General features: G+C 43.1%; 1 protein-coding gene across 1 annotated transcript in view; it reads right to left on the bottom strand.

Moving 5' to 3' along the window:
• The window catches only part of LOC103366456 (calcium-activated potassium channel subunit beta-4), a 32,181-nt gene that overhangs the window by 3,281 nt on the left and 16,949 nt on the right, over positions 1-11,951 (bottom strand). The window lies entirely within an intron of this gene.

An 11,951-nucleotide genomic window follows, 5' to 3' on the forward strand; every position in this document is an offset into this window, starting at 1 on the left:
AATGAACAAACAAACAAACAAACAACAGACGGATGGACGGATGAACCAACCAACCAATGGACAAATGAATGAAGCAGCCAGCAACAAACAAACAAACAAACAAACAAAACAAAACAAAACAAAACAAATGAGCAGGCTTCATCTTTGGGAAAAAATAGAAAAAATGAAAATGACTTTAAACCAAAACATTATTGATTTTCACTTTGTTGTTATTTGTTTTTTGTTGTTGTTGCTGGAAAAAGGATAAATGTGTTGAAACCAAACCAAGTAACAAGTTGTGTTTTCACTTTGGGATTAATGAGGTTCATCTGATCTGATCTCACAACTTGATTTTTATTGTTAGTAGACACTGAAAAATGCCAAAATGGAAGATTTTCCTTTTTTTTTCATGGTTGGTTTGAAGCAAGTTTCTAAAAAAATGTAAACATCACCTCAAAGACTCAAAACCACCACGAGAAAGATGCAAAACAATCACATAAAGATTTTAAATCTTCACATGAAGACACAAAACCAACAGCTGATGTCGGTCGTGTTGGTTGGAAACCACATGAATGTGGATTTGGATCACTTCAGTAGAAAACAACCAGGTTACCATCAGTTATGATGCTGCCTCACATGCTAACGGTTTGTGTCGATGTCAGCTGAGCGGCCCTGAACATCCGCCACCTGGTCGTATGATCGTAAAACAAAACACACATTTAGTTTTTTATTGAGTGTTTGTGTTTTGAGGAACCAGACAGCCGAGCTGCTGCTGGATCATGACTCAGCGTTTGTTCCAGTGTTTGCTCGTCAGACACACACTGATTGTCGCATCGCTTCGGTGTTGTTGCGTCTCCTTGCGGTCGCCCAGCAGGAGGCGCTGTGACGAGGTGGAACCGAGCTCATGGGTTTAACGCTGATTGGCTCAAAGGGGGTCTCAGCGACTGAATGTGACCTCGTTGCGACTCTCAGATTCGCGTGGCGGGAGGCTGATTGGTGCCCGGCTGGTTACCGCGGATCAACTGGTTGCTATGGCGATGATGTGATTGGAGCTGAGCGGATTGGAGGAGGAGGGAGGGGGTTCTCCGTCACAGGAGAACATCGGTTCTGTCATCTGAGGAGCTGCAGCTCAGTCTGTAGCTATAATGAGACGACGAGGCAGCGCTGGCCTGGTGTCGCCTGCAGGGGGCGGCGCTGTGAACACACCTGGTCTGGACAGGAAGTAACCACTAAAGATGGCAGACGGGTTAATTACTCCTCTGCATGAGTATGTTTACTGATTTTAAATACTTAAAGCTGCGTTCTGTCTGACAGCCAGCAGGGGGCGACTCCTCTGGTCAGAAGAGAAACTGAAGCTTCTTCTGCCCTCGTCTGGTTCCTCAACAAATGAGTTTATGGTGGAAATCTGCTTCATGTCGAACACAGAACGATGCAGCGTCGCTGCACAGCTGGTCAGACCGACACCGGACACGGTGACGGGTTTCAGTTCAGACGGTTTAACGTCAGATGGAGGATTGTTCCAGTGAGGACAGAACAAAAACATCTTGGTCACGACTCCAAGTAAGTTTTATCAGAGTCAAAGAGTCAAAGACTAAAAGACTCAGAGTCAGTAAGTCACAAAAGGTGAAAAGTCAAATAATTTAAGAGTCAAAAAGTCAAAGAATCAGATCCAAAGAGTCTCAGAGTCGAAGCATCAAGAGTCAAAGCTTCATAGATTTAAAGTCACAAAGAATCACAGCCAAATAATCAAAGAGTCACAGACAAAGAATCAAGGACTCATAAAGAATCAGCAGGTTGCCGAATCAAAGAATCAAAGAGCGAGTCACAGATTTCTGGTTAGAACCCTGGACTGAACCTGTGTCAGAGTTCTGCTGTAAACGGATCAGATGAGTGTTTGGCTGCTGGTGTTTCTCCTGTTTGACTCTGAAATCCGTCTGAACATCAGAACCAGACATGAAGCCGTCGTGTTTCCTCTCGTCAGTCCAGCAGCTGAACGTGACTCTGCTGTTTTCATCCTCCGTCTGTCGGCCGACTAACCTCAGCTTCCATTCACCGGCCGGCCAATCACTCGCCACCGGCCCGGTGACATCATAAGTGGGCCGCGCTGCCGGGTGATTGCGGTTGCCATGCCAACAGGCCGAGCTTACAATTAGGCGTGTGTGTGTGTGTGTTGATGTGTGTGTGTTGATGTGTGTAATAAACGGAACGAATGATCGACGTGGAGTTTGTCCAGAACCAGAACCCAAACAGCACCGGTGCTGTTTCAGGTTCCTCAGAGCAGAGCAGCGACGCGCTGATGCATCTGAAGCTGGTTCTGGTTCTGGTTCTGGTTCTGTCACTGATGATCTCATGACCCAGATTTATAAAATAAAAACATATTTGTGCAGATTTATGATGAAAAAACCCTGAAATCAATAAAAAAAAGAAGGAATCAGAATATTTAAGGTCCAGACAAGGCTTTGGATTGTGTGTGTTCATGACGATGCAAAGTGACGACAAAAGGATGTAAAATACACACAAAAAAGATGCAAAATGACAACAAAAAGACACAAAACAACCACAAAGACACTTAAAATGACCACAAAGAGGCACAAAATGAGCACAAAGAAACAGAAACTGACTGTTAACAGACAAGAAAGGACAATAAAGAGACACAACAGCTGCAGAGACACAAAATTAACACAAACTGACCACAAAGAGACACAAAACAACAACACAATCAATATAAAGACGTGCAAAATTAACACAAAAGTAAAAAAACATAAACATAAATAAACACAACACTGAGACAAAGAGACACAAACCAACTACACAAAGATAAACAACAACAACAACAACAACAACAACAACAAAACTTCCATTAAATAACGGAACTATAGCAAAAACCAGTTTTAAACATTTGGTGGAAGAAACGTAATTAAATGAATCATTGATGATAAATTCTGTGACGCTTCCACAAAAAAACACGAAACTGTTTGAACTTTAATGATCTTTGTCCTTAATTATCTCCGCCTGCTGTTAATCTACCAGCGGTTCATTCTTTATAAACTTTAATCCACATTCAGTGGATCTAGTTTGGACCAGAACCAGAGAGAACCAGAGGGGAGCGCGGCCGCGGGCCTCCCCAGGGACGGAGGCTCCTTCCTGGGCAGCGAGACTCGGACGCCCCCCCTGACGTCCTGGAGCTCCAGAAGCTCATGGCGGCTAATTAGCTTAGCGTAGCCCGACGCAGACACACAAACACACACATCATGACTGCTGCCGTCACTCCTGGCTGATCACATTAACGGGTTGTTTCTCTCTCTGCCCGGAGCTTCTGTAAATTAATAGTTTGTTCTCCGTCGACCTTTCAGCTGCTGCTGGTTCCAGACGGAGCTAAATTACACATTTTATGGTATTAATTATTATTAGTATATAAAATAAGGCATCTGCACACGTCTGGAAACCGATTTAAACGCCTTTTAAGAGCCGACGGGAACGTCTGACCTCCTCTCCTGAGCAGAACCAATGAACTGGACGGCTTCAATCAGCCTCAGGATGAACAGGAGGTCTGGCCCACGCTAGAATCTGGACGGAACAAACACTAAATGACGTTTATAATGTTGAATGGAGCGATTTATATCGAATAAAAACATGTTTTGTGTGAAACAAGAACAGCTCAGGTTGAGTTTTTCAGCCTTCAAGTGGAGTTTATGTGATGAAGACGATCCAACGCTCGACTTAAATAGACCACAAACCGATTAAAGCTGACGAACAACCACAGAGAGACACAGAATAACCACAAACTGACTAAAAACAAGCACAAAGAAGCAGAAAATGATCTCAAAGAGACACAAAACAACCACAATAAGACAGAAAATGACAAGAAAGACACACAAAACGATGCTAAACTGATACTAAACCAAAAAAAAATGACACAAAACGGCTTCAAAGAGACAAAATAACCACAAACCGACTAAAAAAAACCACAAAGAGACACAAAACGAATAAAATCATATTAAAAGTCTAAAGTCAGACGTTAAATCAGCATCAGGTGTTTGTGACGTTGTTCTGCGACGCTGATGAAATTAAAACAGAAAAAAAAAACGTCTTTTCTGTCACTTCTCAGCAGAAACGATGAGTTTGGGATCAGAGTTGAGTTCATATTAAAACCAGAAGAGTGTGTGTGTGTTACTGTGTGTGTTACTGTGTGTGTGTGTGTGTTACTGTGTGTGTGTGTGTGTGTGTGTGTGTGTGTGTGTCGCTGCCCTCTGCTTCCAGCTCCTGTCATTTACATTTATAACATAATTAAGTCATAAACGAGGAAATTAGGTCTCACTAATCGGCTGAGAGGAGCAGAACACCTGCCGTCATCTCCTGTGTTCACGTCCGCCGTCCTCGCAGTAATCTGATTACAGCCACAGGGTAATGAGAGTACATCACCGGTTAGGTCGACGTCTCAACAGGAAATAAAATCCTCAGAACTAATAATTCAGTCGGTCTGACGTTTGTCCTGAAAGCTGCTGATTAAAACTCATCAATTAAACATTTAATGAGTTAAAGTCTCAGATGATCATTTATTTATGTTAATTATCTGTTTATGTCACATGTTCAGTCACTTACAGAGAAACTAAATTATTAGAAGTTCATCATTACTTTCAGTCATTTTTACTGTTTTTACAGTCAACATGTAGCTTAAAGCGCTTTTCTGTGATTTAGCTAAACTAGCTAGCTAGCTAACGAGCTATTAGCCGTAATATGACAAAATCTGTAAAACGTCTTTTCCACAAAACATTAAATTAACACGAATTTAATTTAAATTTAACAGTTTTTACTCGTTTTTCTTAATAGTTCACATATAACTGATCATTTTTTTGTGGTTTTTTTAGACATGAAGAGTTCATTCACAAAAACAGAAAACTGCATGTTTGTAGATTTTTCAGAAAACTTTTTTTTGTTTGTTTGTTTTCTTGAGACGATATCAAACTGAAGCTGAGTGGATTTGACGAAAACAGAGATAACTTCAGTTTGATGTCGTCTCAGGTGGACGATGGAGACGTTCTGCAGGTTTGTGAAGATGCAGGTTTCTGGTTTTGCAGATTAACTCTTGAAATAATCAGTAAATAGTTGAGAAAGATGTTTCAGAGCAGCAGCACCTGAAGCTGCACAAACATGTGAAACAACTGATTTACTGCGTCTCTGGTGAGCGATCAGGTTCGTCGTTAATCGCTCCGTATCGATGAAACATATTATGGGATGGACTCACACGGTTACCTTCAGGCCGAATGGAAGCCGAGCAGCGTGGTGTGTGTGTTTGCACTGGTGAAGTAAAATACACACACACACACACACACACACACACACACACAAAATTCAATCCATTTGTGGTTTAATGGAGTCTGCAGAGCTCGGCCAGCCGGTTACATCAGTCCGTGTGTGAAAGCACTGAATTATGTCTGACAGCCGGCCAGAGAACATCATGAGCTCAGAGCCACAAACAGACAAACATACAGCGAGGCGGCGCGTTCATCAAACACATCGATCAGTCGCTTTGAATCACCGCCGGGGAAACGTAACGGATACTTCCACCTGACAGACGTCTGGAGATAAAGCTCCTCAACGACCTGGAGAGATTCTAGAAGCACAATCAGCAGGTTGAATCTGAAGAACTGCAGCAGAAACTATTAATTAGACAATAAAAATGTCATAAAAACGCTCAGCTTGTGCAACAGATATTAAACTAAAAGCACATTGAGACACCAAAGCCAACAGCACAGTTAATCAAAACGGGCCGATCGAGCTCAGAACCGAGCAGCAGACGCTGAAGCTGTTGTTTTAGTCAACAGACGTATCATCTGGGCAGCAGAAGCGGCGCTGGGATCCATAAAAACAGTCCTACTCGATCCCAAACACATCAACCAAAACCCTTAACCTCCACGTTAGTCTTTGTCACGGTGCCGCGCTGCTGCTAGCTAAAGTTTAGTCCCACAGGTCTCACATTTTTACCATCAACCAACTCTGTAGTGACAAACAAGGGTCATGGAACTGAAGCCTTCTGGACCTCAGACACATCGTGTTTCCTAAATGTTGTCCGGAGCTCATTAACAGTCTCTACAGGGTTAAACAGTGAGAGGCTCCGCCTGGTGGAACAACCAGGTACTACAGCTAAACTCAAAAACTCGACAAAAACATATCGAAACTTCAACAAAATGACTCATAGTTTGTCTAAAATCCTCTAAATGTGTTCATATTGACTTAAAATTGAATCGTCAAAAAACAAATAAAAAACTTCTGTCGAGGACGACGTGTCCAAAATGATTTGAAATTGTCCAAAACACGTTGACACTTGCCAGCTAAACTCCCACAATGCTCTCTGCTGCCAACACGAACTTCCTGCAGTCTGAGTGACGCCTCTTCTGGTCTCTACAGTGTTAAACAGTGAGAGGCTCCACCTGCTGGAACAACCAGGTACTACAGCTGGTCTACATTTCCTGACATCATGTAGAGAATACAGATTGTTCTTCATCTGTTTTCTTCTCACTGGATCCTAAACTCTACATTTAGAGAGAGTTCTAGCAGAGCTTTAGTACGAGGTTCCACCTGCAGAACATTCAGGACCAGACTGGAGGTAAAAATGCAGGTTTTGTCTTAACGCACTGCAGATGTTCAGCAGATACACTGGATTGATTTTAATAACTTTAATGTACTTACGAAGTGTATAATGGAGGAGAATGATATTAGACTGAGGCTCAGCAGACACTAAATATTAAATGACTCGAGGGCAGAAAACTTTTTTGGGACTTTTCTCGTTTGAGATATTTAGAATTCATCGTAACACACAAACGAATCACAGCTTTGATTTTAGCAAATCGTAGTTTTACAAACAGACTGAGTCTGATGGTGTTTTAATAATCGACACAGTTCCTGAAGGCCTGTGAGCCGAGCAGCCACGTCGATGCATCGGTTTGATAAGTTATTGTAGACAACACACACACACACACACACACACACACACACACACACACACACACACACCGTGACACACACACTGTGACACACACACCGTGACACACACTCCTGAGCCTCCTCGCCTTTATTGAGGTCAGCAGTTCATTTCATTTTTGCAGGAACAGAAATGAAGCGTGGAGCTGCAGAGTTGTACCTCACGGCCGAGCTCAGGCTGTTTGTTCATGGAGCTTTGTGGGGACTCGTGTTGGTGAAGGAGTTTGTGAGGACGCTGGTGGGACTCGAGGACGTTCATGGATCAGTGTCAGGGTCGAGGCTTCGGGTTTGGGCTGACTGAGGTTTAGGTCAAATCGAGGCCGAACCACGAACTCGTGTTCTTGCTGTGAGTTCAGACGTCCGTCAGGCTGCCTCGCGCTCTGCTGCTCTTTAAACTGAAGGCGATAAGCTGCCGTTTCTGATCCGATAAGGACGCAAACCTGCAGCTTTAATTAAAACCTGACAAACAGAACCAACTTCTGCGTGTGCATCGCTGTGTGTGTGTTCATGCATTACTACGTAAATGAGCGCTTCGTGTTCGCCGGATTCAGCAGGTGTGAAAGCAAATATCACAGCTCCTGACTGGACATGCTCTCTGTTCTCTCATTTAAATCTCTGAAGGTGACATTAAAGCAAAAACCAGGCAGCGGTTGGGCTGCTAGAGGCAGAATGAAGTGGTGGAATCTGATTAAATACGTTCACTGAAGCGGGACTGGGAGGGTTTGCATCGAAAACACAAGAGAAGCTCCTGAAATGTGACGAGCTGGTTTAGCTTCACCCAAAAATACACGAATGCATCAGTAATTATAATCTTCTTCTAATTAACCGTCTAACACCTGCAGAGGGTTTTCTTTTCACTGATTCCAGGTTGGGTTTTTTGATGATTTATTTAATATATAACATAGTTCCTCCTCCACTGCCAACAAGTGTGGCGCTAATTTAAGTTTTTATAGCCAACTGTGTTTACCAAGTGAATTAGTCCTCTCAACATCTGGAGAAATGTCCCAAAAACGCTACAAAATCTGTTTAAAATTAAGTCTAAGACTAATTAATAGACCAATCTGAGTTTATGCTCCCAAAATCAAGTGTAGAAGAGTTTAAAATAAATCCAAAACTCTACAATCACATCTCAGAACGCAGTATAAACTCTGTCTAAAACGACGCCTCTAAACAAGCAAACACCAGAACAACTGTGTAGAACCAGTGTGAAACCAGTTCAAGTCCAAAATCCTGCACAAACACAAATTCAAAACCAATTCCAGATAACGTCCAATACAGTCCAAAACTAGTTCAAAACAAAACTCTGAGCCTTGACCTGAGAGGTGACAGAACCGTAGGAAAAAGCCCCAAAACAAAGCTTAAACCAGTTCAAAGGACAAAACCAGGTCTGAAACCACTTTACACCTGTAGCCAGTATTGTTCCAAGCCATTCTAAAACCAGTTCAGCGTCTAAACCAGGTGTTACCATCTTAACTTCTCCAAGCTGTTTGATGGTTCAGGTATAAAAGACGTCCTGAGCTCTGATGTGCTTGGTTACATTCTATGACGCTAACTTGAGCGTATCGATGCCGACAAGCAGCTCCAGCGCTGATGTCGATAAAACCTTCAGTGTTCACACCAGACATTGACCCGAGTTCTGTTGTGCTGCCGTTTGAATGAAGCTAACCGGTAGCGTCCTGGTTCTCAGAGCTCAGCGCAGCAACAGATCTGGTCGGTGTGTTCGTCGAGCCGCCGCCGATCTGAATGTCATGTCAGTCATCTGGTCCACAGGCGGCTCCATTAACCAACCGCCCCCTATAGACTCAACACCAATTAACGGCCACATCTCCGCCTGGCAGCTGTTCTACAAACACCGCCTCCATTTTAGACACAATTAATGCTCCCGTCTGACTGTCGCTAAAAGGTCACGGCGCTAAAAGTCCGACCAGAGCGGCGGTTAAAGGAGCATTGCTGGTTTTTATTTCCTGGATCTGACGTGGCGTCCAACATTCACGGCGGTTGGAATCGACGTCCACCAACATTTCACAGGAAAAAGTTCCGTCTTTGGTGAGAAGTCAGAATTTATTGAGTCTACCGGGTTTGCAGTTTGCTTTTTTCTTCTTGTGGTTCCACAACAAATAGTTTTTATCCAGGAACTTATCAAACACAACAGCTGACAAGTGATGAATGTCATGCTGATGTCAAGATGAAAGAAGACACGACAAGACACAACACGACATGACACAACACGACATGACACAACAAGCTAAGCTAAGCTAAGCTAAGCTAAACCTCTGTTAATCTCACGGTGGAGAAATTTGCAAAAGGGGAAAAATGCAAACATTTAAGGAACATCAGCAGAAAATATAAAAGTCCTGAAGAGTTCCAGAACAGCAGAGCTGCAGAGAGTCTTTCATAAACAGACGTATTGATGCTCCACAACTCATCATCTACGTTGTCCAACTTTGTCCCCGAGCAGAAAAACAACAACATCACACAGATTCCAGTTTACTAAGAGACAGAGACTAACTTACTTTGTAGAGCGTCACTGAATTGTACAAACTAATTATATTAATTGGGCACATATCTGATTAATGGCTTTAAATTAAATACGTATATATATAATTATTCTATCTGTTCTGAGCAGAATCTGAACTATAACTGGTCCAGTGTTTAATGTCCATCGTTATTTATTATATTAAACGTGTTTTTAACGTTCTGAGCTGCAGATCTAAACCAGGACTGTTTGTTTTTCATGTTCTTATTATTATTTGTCTTATTATAAATCAAAAGTTGTGTTTTTATGACACATGAACCCACATTCAGGTGTTTGTGATGAACTGCTGACTCTTGGAGCTGAAGACCAGCCGGTTCTTGTTTCTCCTCCAACCTGTTAATTATTATTCTTAAACTCGGGCCTTGAAGGGGGCGGAGCCTCCAGCGGTATTTAAACCCGACAGGTCGCTGATGCGCCGACGATCCGGAGTCCCGTCGGTCCGGTCCGGCTCTCGGCCTCAGCGTTCGGTGTTGGAGGGATTTCTGAATGAAGCGTGACTCGTCTCTCTCTCTCTCTCTCTCCTCCGTGTCGCCACATCACCGGTTGCCATGGCGACCGAGCGGCATCGGTGATGACGCGCCGTCTCTCCCCTCTATATTTACTCTGTTGCCGTGGCGACGACCCAGACGTGCACTAATGAAGAAGACGAGTAGACTCGTGTGTTTGTCTCCGCTGGTATTCTTTTATTTGGGCGAGTTCACGTGTGGATGTGATCCGTGGAGTCCGTTAAACCAGCGGGTTTATTATTAGAGATCAGACTGACGGTGACGTGATGAATAAAATCACAACAACAGACTAAACTTAACGAACAGCAGTTTGTTTATGATTTCCTAAAAACTGGAAACACTTGTGTGACGATCATCTACATGACCAACAGTAACAGAACAGTGTGAGCTGATCCTGATCCTATTGCCATGTCGGGGAGCATTTATACTTAATTTATAAATAATTACCACAAAAAGACATGAAATGACAACAGAGACTTAAAATTACAACAAAAAACAAACAAAAAATAAGCACAAGAAACACAAAACGACCACTAAGAGACTCAAAGTGACCTCAGAGATGCAAAACAACTGCAAGAAGACATAAAAATATCACAAAAAGACACAAAAACAACACAAACCCCCGAAATATCACATAAACAAACTAAACTATCACAGTGGCCCAAAATGACAACAGAGACAAAACAATGACAAGAAGTGACCACAAAGAGACACAAAACGACGTAAATGGTGACAGAAATACACAAACATGATGAAGTCCTACACAGCTGGAAGCATCAAACTAAACTGTGATCTCGTCTCTTCTCCTGACGACTCAGACAAACTAAAATCCACCAACTTTAAGGTAGAACGAAGAACAACTGTCCGTCACTGAAGCTAAGTTTAGCAGAAGGTTCTGGTTCTTCATCAGGTAGAAGTCATGCCTTATTTAGAAGTCTTTTAGAACATCTTTAACTCAGATTCAAGGGTTCTTGAAGTCTCTTTAACTCTATTTCAGAGACATTTGGTTTGTTGACCAGCACAACAACACGACTGAAGAACTGGAGACACGCTACCAGTCGCGTGGAAACGATTTGGCTACAGAAAAGACCAGAAACAGGTTTTTGGTCAGTTTGAGATGAACGTGAGTCAGATCTGAGTCCATCCAGGAAACACACTGGTTCCACCTTTAAAACAAACAAGATGTGAAAACTTCACCTCGCTGAAGACCTCGACACAGACTGAGGGGTTCAGAGCCGAACAGGAACAACCCAAAGCTGAGTTTTATGTTTCTTTGATAAGTGTTGAAGTGGTCCAACCATCAGTCCACCAGTACCGTCACCATGAGACTTTGAAGTTTGGTCCATGATGGATTTGAACCTTTAGAGGCAAACTGAGCGCTACGTCACAGGTCGCTGCAACGCGTTTGCGATTCAAGATGGCGGACAAGCCTGTAAAAACTCAACTGGTAGGTAAAATAAAACCTCAACTCACCACCACCAAGCTTCTGTTTCTACCCCGTGGTCCTCAGAAGTATCTCTGGTTCTTCTGGTAGTTTAATCGTAGCAACTGGACCTGCTTGAAGACGTTCCACCTTCATCCAAGAGGCTTCATCAGCTCTGACTGACTAGTTGGCAGTTCCACATACTGACATTAACGCCTGAGTTTCAACAGGAGGTTTGTTGCTCCTCCCCCTCGTTATGTGGGTCGTTAGTGCTCCTCCTGCCACAGTGGGGTTCGTTAGGGTCTCTGTGGCGAGGTGTGGATGTGGCTTCATCTTCCTGGGGAGAGATGTCTTCAAGGAGCTCAAGCAAGTCCAGTTGCTACGATTAATCTATGAGAAGAACCAGAACCAGGAGGACTGAGAAGCTCCACAGACATCTCCAGTTCCTCATGATGTTTAACAAGAAGAACCTGGTTTTGTTCTCAAAGAGGCCGTCAGCAAAAGGAAACTAAAACTTCAGTAAGTC

This window comes from Stegastes partitus, unplaced genomic scaffold (assembly GCF_000690725.1).
Source record: "Stegastes partitus isolate 25-593 unplaced genomic scaffold, Stegastes_partitus-1.0.2 Scaffold946, whole genome shotgun sequence".
In the NCBI taxonomy this organism is placed as follows: Eukaryota; Metazoa; Chordata; class Actinopteri; family Pomacentridae; genus Stegastes; species Stegastes partitus.